The sequence below is a fragment of the Wyeomyia smithii genome, chromosome 2 (genome assembly GCF_029784165.1).
Source record: "Wyeomyia smithii strain HCP4-BCI-WySm-NY-G18 chromosome 2, ASM2978416v1, whole genome shotgun sequence".
Lineage (NCBI taxonomy): Eukaryota > Metazoa > Arthropoda > Insecta > Diptera > Culicidae > Wyeomyia > Wyeomyia smithii.
The window spans coordinates 201,644,945-201,653,838 of record NC_073695.1 but is presented as its reverse complement, the minus strand read 5'-3'; positions in this window follow the sequence as shown (position 1 = coordinate 201,653,838).

The window sequence follows — 8,894 nt, the reverse complement described above, 5'->3', positions numbered from 1 at the left end:
AATAATTACATCAAACAGTTTCTCACTTTTAGAGAACACTCCGGACGGCGCAGATGACGGTTTGTCAAATCAAGCACACTGTAGTTATAATCCCCCAAAGAAAAGAAAAAATAATGCTGGTTTAGCCATTAGTAAACCTGTTGCTTCTAATGGTTCGAACAACAATAGCTCCGCTTGGCCTTTGCTACAAAAAACAAAAGACGTACCAGGATTCCAGAAAGTGGAAGACAAACATGCAACCAATGTAAGTAATTGGTTGACTGAATTGCTGAATGGTGTGTGTGATCTACTCAAGATTGATCCGGTGTGGTGTAAGTTAATCGAATCACTCTCCCCTTTATTATCGAAGATCTGGGATATATTCAAGTCTCGTCTGCCGCTCAGTGAAGTTCTTCTTAGTGGAAATGGACAGAAGTAATCCGAAACGTAGTTTGTCGATTCTGCAATGGAATTCCAGAAGTATCATTCCGAAGATTGATGGCTTAAAAGCCATGCTTTCAGAAATGAATACTGATGTTTTTTGTGTATCGGAGACATGGTTGACTGATGCAAATTTTTTCAACATCTCTCGTTACGTTATTCTTCGTAAAGATCGATCCGAACCCTATGGAGGTGTTCTTATTGGAATCCGCATGGGTATCGAGTTTCAGTCGCTTCCCATAGCCAATGCTGTTTCAATTGAGGTTGTGGCCTGTAGAATTAAGTTAAATGAATTCACTTGCTCAATTGTATCTATTTACATTCCACCAAATGGAAAATTTACCTCTAGAGACGATGGAAGATCGAAAATAATTTTGGATATCATTGGCGACTTCCGTTTTAGCATAATGAATGACGGTTCATTTACCCGTGTGGCGGGTCCTTCTGGTAGGCCATCATGTGTTAACCTGTCACTCTGCTCTGCCTCGATCGCGTTGTACTGCACCTGGAAAGTGTTGAATGACCCATTCGGAAGTGATCATTTACGTATACAAATTTTGTATTCCCAATCTGATCATGTGCTAAAGGAACAGATTCAACTTTATGATCTAACTAAGAACGTGAATTGGAACAAGTTTAGTAGTAATATAACTAATACCGTAAACAGACTGCAAGACGTGACTGGTATCATTGAGAGATACGACAGGTTTTCTCAGGGTATCGTCGATGCATTAACAAACTCACAATCCAAACCGACTCCGCCTCCTCAATCACGAAAAACATCTCCAACTCTCTGGTGGGACATTGAATGTTCCGATCAACTGAAAGCAAAATCAAACGCCTACATAGAGTACCGACATACTGGCTTGGGATAAGATTACATAGAATATAAAAGACAAGAGGCTATATTTATAAGAATTACAAAAAAAAAGAAACGGAGATACTGGCGAACGTTCGTGGAAGGTTTAGATAAAGACACTTCATTAACAACATTGTGGAGTACTGCGCGCAGACTTCGAAATAGTAGTCAATCAACATCTCCTACGGAAGGATATTCTGAAAAGTGGGTGGATAAGTTTGACTTTGTTCCAAAAGACAACATCTGTTTTAATGACAACACACAGAGATTCAACAATTTAGCAGCACCTTTCACCATTGAAGAATTTGAGCTAGCTCTTAGTTGTACAAAAAACACCAGCCCAGGGCTGGATGGTATAAAGTTTTGTGTTGTGAATAATCTTCCTGAAATTGCTAAAATATTTTTATTAAACTTGTTTAACAGTTTCTTGGCTGAAAACATCTGCCCAGAAGCTTGGCGTAATGTAAAAGTTGTCGGTATATTAAAACCTGATAAGGATCCGTCTTCTGAGGACTCGTACAGACCAATTTGCCTATTATCATGCCCTCGTAAGCTTCTAGAAAAAATAATCCTAAACCGTTTAGAGCCTTGGGCTGAAAAAGAACGCATCCTGTCACCTACTCAATACGGATTTTGACGAGGAAAAGGTACTCTAGATTGTTTAGCTCTGCTAAACACACACGCTCATATTGCTGTAAGTAGAAAGGAAGAGCTAGCGGCTATTTTCGTTGATATTTCGGGGGCCTACGACTCGGTTCTCGTAGATAAGTTATGCAGTAAGCTAAGTTGCATGGGTGTTCCTTCTTTACTAGTGAACTTTCTGTTGAACCTCTTATCAAAGAAAGTGATGAATTTTCACCTTAACAATGTTGTCAAAGTGTCCAGATTCAGCTATTATGGCCTCCCTCAAGGTTCAAGCTTAAGTCCTTTTCTGTTCAATTTGTATACAAGTGATACTGATGAGAATATTGCTCAAGACTGCGTTCTTGTTCAGTACGCTGATGATAGCGTGGTGTGGGTTGCTGGTGAAAACCGTATAAAAATGCAAAATAGCTTACAAAAATCAATGGATAATCTTGTGCAGTGGGGTAATTTGCATGGATTCACATTTTCAGTATCAAAGACGGAAATGATGGGTTTCTCTCGAAAACGATCCTTACCCAATATACAGGTCAAACTATACAATGTAACAATCAAGCTAGTGTTTGAGTTCAAATACCTGGGTATTTGGTATGACGCTAAATTAACCTGGAAATGTCAAGTGCAATATTTAGTGCAACGATGCCAAAAAAGAATTAATTTTCTAAGAACTATGTGGGGGTGAACTTGGTGGGGTGCTCATCCTAAACTATTATTGACTCTATACAAAACAACTATTCTATCAGTACTAGAATATGGATGTTTTGTTTTTGGACAATCCGCAAAAACTCACTTACTGAAGCTCTGTCGACTGCAAATCGCTGTATTCGAATTTCGCTGGGTCTAATGCAATCAACTCACGTCCAATCGCTGGAGGTTTTATCTGGAATTCCCTCCTTGACACTGAGGTTTTTTGAACTAAATTGCCGATTTGTTGTTAAATCTTTCAGTGAAAGAAACTCAGTTGAAAATGCATTGGATAAACTATTTGACATAAATCCTTCCAGCAGAATTTTAACATCCTATCGACATGTTATTACCATGACTATCGATAAAGCTCCAACAAAAAAATATTTTGATTACAGTATTGAAATTCATGCATTTACACTGCGAGTAGATTTATCATTCCATTCACTGTTAAGCAACGTACCCACTTGGCTAGTCCCTAGAATCGCAGCAAACGTACTCAGAGAAAAACTGTTCGATCTTACAAACACCCAAGTATTTTATTCGGATGGCTCTAGAACCAGAAATTCATCTGGCTTTGGAATCTATCACAACCAAGTGGGGTATTCCTTCAGAATGAATGACCCTTGCTCTGTTTTCGTATCTGAATTGATTGCAATTTATCACTGCTGTCAACTGATTCAACGGCTACCCCCATCTAAATACATTATTTGCTCGGATAGTATGAGTGTGCTATGCGCACTTAATACAAATCGAATAAGTGGGAAAACTTCTCATATCCTTTTGCAGCTCAAACAATTAGTTTATCAGCTAAACAACCTTCGATACACAATTGTTTTCATGTGGATCCCTGCCCATAGTTCAATCTATGGTAATGAAAAGGCCGATTCATATGCAAAAGAAGGTGCTTTACGAGGTTTATTATATGAGAGAGAAATTCAAGCGTCAGAGTATTTCCCAAAAATCACGGAACATGTTAGATCAGAATGGCAAAAATCGTGGGAGTCAGATGAATTGGGAAGATGGTGTTTTTCAATTTGTCCTTCAGTTTCATGGATATCTTGGTTTAATGATATCCCAGCATCCAGAAGCTTCATTCAAAACATGTCTCGTATTATGTCTAACCACTAAAATTGTAGATCTCACCTGTTTCGCATAAATATTTTGCAGGATAACAAATGCTTATGCGACAAGGACTATGAGGACATAGATCATATAGTATGGTCATGCAGCCGCCACGAGAATGAGAGAACCAAACTGGTTTGCTCGTTGACGAAAATCAAGAAGCCTATTGGGAAATCGATTAGAGATGCTCTTGGTAGTCAGGACATTGAGTACCTTAAACCCGTACATACGTTTTTACAATCAATCGATCAAAGAATCTGATCAAATCTGGAGGAATGAGAACCTAAGGTCAACAAAGATATTGCGCAGTTCAATAATTCTATTTTCTATTATTATATATTGTTACCGTTATTCCAAATTCAATTATAACATGTATAAACGAAGCATGGCTCTGTTATGGTGATAAATGTCACCGGTTGAGCTGATTAGAATAAGTAGATTAAGTTTCTTTCGCGGTAAATAAAAAAAAAAAAAGTACATATGTTTTAATTTCAGATATATTCGAGCTTTCGAGTCATCATGAAATGAATTATTGAAGGTTTGTAGTTGCCTTTGTATAGTTTTTTGTCAACCTATGATGTGTCATCATATTTGAGAAAGAATATAAAATAAAGTTTTAATGTTATTGTTTGTGATAAAATGTTTCAAATAGGAACATTGTTCAATTAAAGTTTAGTTGGTCATGTTCCCTTTCGAAGAGCTCCTCTTGTTTAATTTTATACCATTTAACATGAATACTAAACGCTTACTTTTGTTTAAAACACTGTTTACCCGATAACAAACTGTTTTCAAGTACTAATAATTATCTCCGGGGGGTCTTAATACTACTGGACGTCAGTTTCGAAAGACCCTTGAACACAATCATGGTCGTGTTGCATACACCGGCATTCAGCAAAGCCTATTGTAGGAAAAACATCGACACGGACACTGCTGATTGACGATTTTTCAAATGAATTGACATGAAAACAATCGTTGCGAAAACTCCAATTACTCAGTAAGTCGCAACTAGTAGCAGCTGATTTTCGGTTTAGTACTAGCCAATACCTTGTATTTTAGTACAATAATAGTGTCATAGCAGAACAACGTAGAACTTTATGTTTTTCATATTGCCGAAAATGAGGAAAAATTACAAAAAAAAAACTTGTTTTAAACACTATGCCTCCTACGAACCTATTTTCAACAAAACTGTCTTAAAATCACAATACCTATTAGTTTATACTCTGTTTTATGAGGATCATATGAGTTAGCTTATTTATTTCTAAGTATTTGCATGCCCTACTGGAAAATATCTGTGAAAAATTTTTCTTCCATTTTACAAGCCTTGTAGATCCTCACTTTCACAATATTATAGCACATTTTCTTAATTTTTTTTCAAAGTGAATTATCATGATTTCCAATCGATAACAAGTCTACTGCAAGTAGAAAATAAAATGAGGCATGAAAACTGAATTTCATTTTTTTTAGTTTTGTCGCGACTTTTCTGGGTTCTGCCCCACAGTGCTCCGTGTTCAGCGCGCTATCAACAGGGTCATTACCGTCCGTAATAAAAACGTTTGACTTTAATCTAGCATGGCGCCTGTGAATTATATATTATAATGCGTCGCAAATTTATGCATGAAAGCCTCCTCTAAAACAAAATAAAAGCAAAATTAACCTTGAAATAACTATCAGAATTGGCACCACGCGACCTTGTGCTTGCCAGTTAGAGAAAATAGGATTTCGGAAAGACTAATTAAATACCAGTTTGACTGAAACCATCGAAGGTCACCAAATCTGACCATCCGACGTTGTCCCACGAATAAAAGTGTCACCGGCCACGCCAAAGACCACCATCGAAGACGAAAGCGTGCACATTCTTGCTAATGCTGTCATCGAAAAAGCGTAGGGTAAAAGATCACCCTAAATCATTACCGTACAGTGTGGCGTCGTGCGGATGAACGTCTTTCGGGTGCTCACTCTCATGATTAATTACATTGCAGTTAATTTTATGTGGACCTAATTTGTTCATGCTAAAACAATATGATGAACATATTCTAATTGGATAATTATTTTGATGGTAGGTATTTCATAAAGCAAGAATAGTTGAAGATGTTGTTTATAAGACACGACCGCAGAGGTAACGTAGAATACGACAGCCTGTCTTATGTCAATCTATTTCTTGGAATAGGTTTGGGAATACACTCAATTGGGGTTAATTAATTTAATAGTCTCTTTGCTCCAGATGACGTTTACCTCTGTAGCCAGCACCGCGGTTTCATTTGCTGCCATATCCAAAACAAGAATGAAATTGAATTGTTTTGAGGCTGTCTTTTGAATCAAGTTGCACTAATATATCTTAATTTAGGCAGTGGCTACGAAGAGGCTATAGACAAGGGCAAATAGTGCATTCCCCATCTATGATTTAACAGTTCAAATAACCATTTTCTGCATTTTACGATAGCGTAGATAATTTTACAACTGATTGCTGCAATTAGTAAGACTTGCGCGAAAAATATTGTGATTCAGGCTCACTAGCTCAGAAATTCTTCAGATAAACTTTGAGGTTAATTGTGTTTGTCAGTGCCATTTATTGACAACTGAATTTTTTTTTAACATGGCAAATTTTTTATTTAGTTTTGAATGATTTACAGTGATAAATAAATTCTACATGAGTTGATTCATTGGCAATTATATATGAAAATTTCAATCGCTATACTGCTAGCCACACACGCTATATAGAAAGCCACACATGCTATAAACCTGCACAGACACACTAGACATGCACACACTATATAGCAAACCACGCACGCTATTTAGCAAGCCACACACGATATAAACATGCACACACGATAAAAACATGCACACACGCGCTACAGACATGCATACATGCTATAAACATACACACACGCTATACAGCTAGCCACGCACGCTATATAGAAAACCACAAGCTATACAGCAAGCCACGCACGCTAGCCACACGCTATATTGCAAGCAGAGCCGGATTTATGGGGGGGCCCAGGGGACCCCGGCCCCGGGCCTCCACATTTTTGGGGCCCCCACAAATCAAGAAAAAGATTTTTTCTTTTTAAAAAAATGAGATTCAATAAAAAGTTTGATTTACAGTAAGAAAATTTGAACAGAACATTTCAATCTGACACTTTCCTTCAGTTTTATTTTTTCGCGAGCGCCAATATCACAACTACATCCATAAGAGTTCACTTTGGATTCTCTTGGAATGACACACATTAACACACCATTCGAATCGAACCAACGCACATGGGAAGTAAAGCAGAGAAAGAAAATAACCCACGAGTTTTTTAATGCATTGCTTTTGCTAACTTGTCCGAATCAGGGATACCAAATGTGCTTTGCAAAATGTAGATTTTCTGAGTTCGTGTGCAGATTTTATTGACCTGCAGATGTGCGTAGTTTTTTCCTAGTTTCTATTATTGTCAGAGTCGTCTTATATTTGCGCAGTCTTTCTCAAATTGTGTGCAAATTTTTGCCTGTATATCGCAATTTTTTCAAATTGCGGTAGTTTTTTATTTTAGGTATCAAGAAAAAAAATCGAAGATGAAACTTTTAAAAAATACCGCACTGTGAATAATGAAAGACAGTCAAACTTAGCATTATTAAGTTTCGAGTACGAGTATACTGAAGGAGTTGAATGTTGATTATTTAATCAATAAGTTTTCCGCAAAAAAACTCGTAAAGCATAGTTTACAGTTCCAAGCGAAGTGAAACATTTGACAAGTGAAAAAGCGTAAATTTTCGCTTGCGAAATCTGTCGTGAAAACCCGTTTGTGGAACACGCAGGTATTTCACCAGTCTGCTGTTTACAGTTTAAGTGAAGCGAAACTCACGAGTTTACACTCCGAGCGAAGTGAAAATTGGCTGCAACTGACAGAATAGAAACGCACGCAAGTTTCCGCTTGCTGCTGCTTTTTTCACTAGCGTTTGCATCCGGGAAAAAAAATAAACCCAAGTGAAAAAGATGAGATCCACAACCTTTGATTTCGCTGAATCGAATTTGTTCACAGTTCCAAGCGAAGTGAAATTTTTGCAGGTTGCATTTTTCACGAGCGTGAAAAAATGAACGTTTTGCATGAGATTTTCACCTCGCTTGGAACTCTAAATAGGGCTTAAGAGAAAATTCTAACAAATTTTTGGTAATTTTTCAATAGCAAATAAATGTTTTTACCTCGTACGATAAAAAAATGGTTATGTTTATTTTGGGGCCCCGCACTATAACTGGGCCCCGGGCCCCCACAATCGTAAATCCGGCCCTGATTGCAAGCCACACACGCTATATAGCAAGCCACGCACGCTAGCCGAACGGTATATAGCAAGCCACACGCGCTATAAACATGCACAAACGCGCTACAGACATGCATACTCGCCATAAACATACACACACGCTATACAGCTAGCCACACACGCTATATAGCAAGCAACACATCTTATATACACACGCTACAGATGTTCACACACGTTATGTGCACACACCCTATATAAGCATACACTAGATGGTGGTGGCATCTCAAACCACCTGGCGGTGCGAGTCTCTTTCAGTTTCGGGTTGTATTCACCCAACGATATCTGAATTGGATTACCGCTGCTGGGGTCCAACTCAGATCGAAGGGAAGCCGAACTGAAAGAGATAGGAACTGCAGCCAACCACTACCACCACCGCTGTTGCCCGCTGCTGATCCACTTCGCCTACTGCCATCGGTGTTGATGTCCGCTGCTGCTGCCTGCTGGTAGTAAACTGATTTACTTGAGGAGAAACAGTCTCTTATATAGCCCAAAGAGTGCATTCCCGGCTAACTGGGTACTCCATTCTGTCGTCCTTTTTAGAGAAAGGCAGCAAGCGACCAATCAAAAGTCGACATTTGCGTTTCGACAATGTTTAACAATTTTCAATATTACAATAGTTTGAACAATCATATTACAATTTTCTGCATTTGGACGGGTGCTCAAATGATTTTCCAATCGATTGCTGCAAAAATGACAGAAATCGGTTGGAAACTGACTGGGTTTAAAACGTTTGAAATTGGACAATTTTTGTGACGCTCTCAATTGTTTCGGTTTTGAAATTGGATCCCTGTATTAAAATTGGGTCCCTGTAATTGTTGCCGTAAGACGTATTCTACGTCAAAAGTATTGCACACTAATACCCAAACTT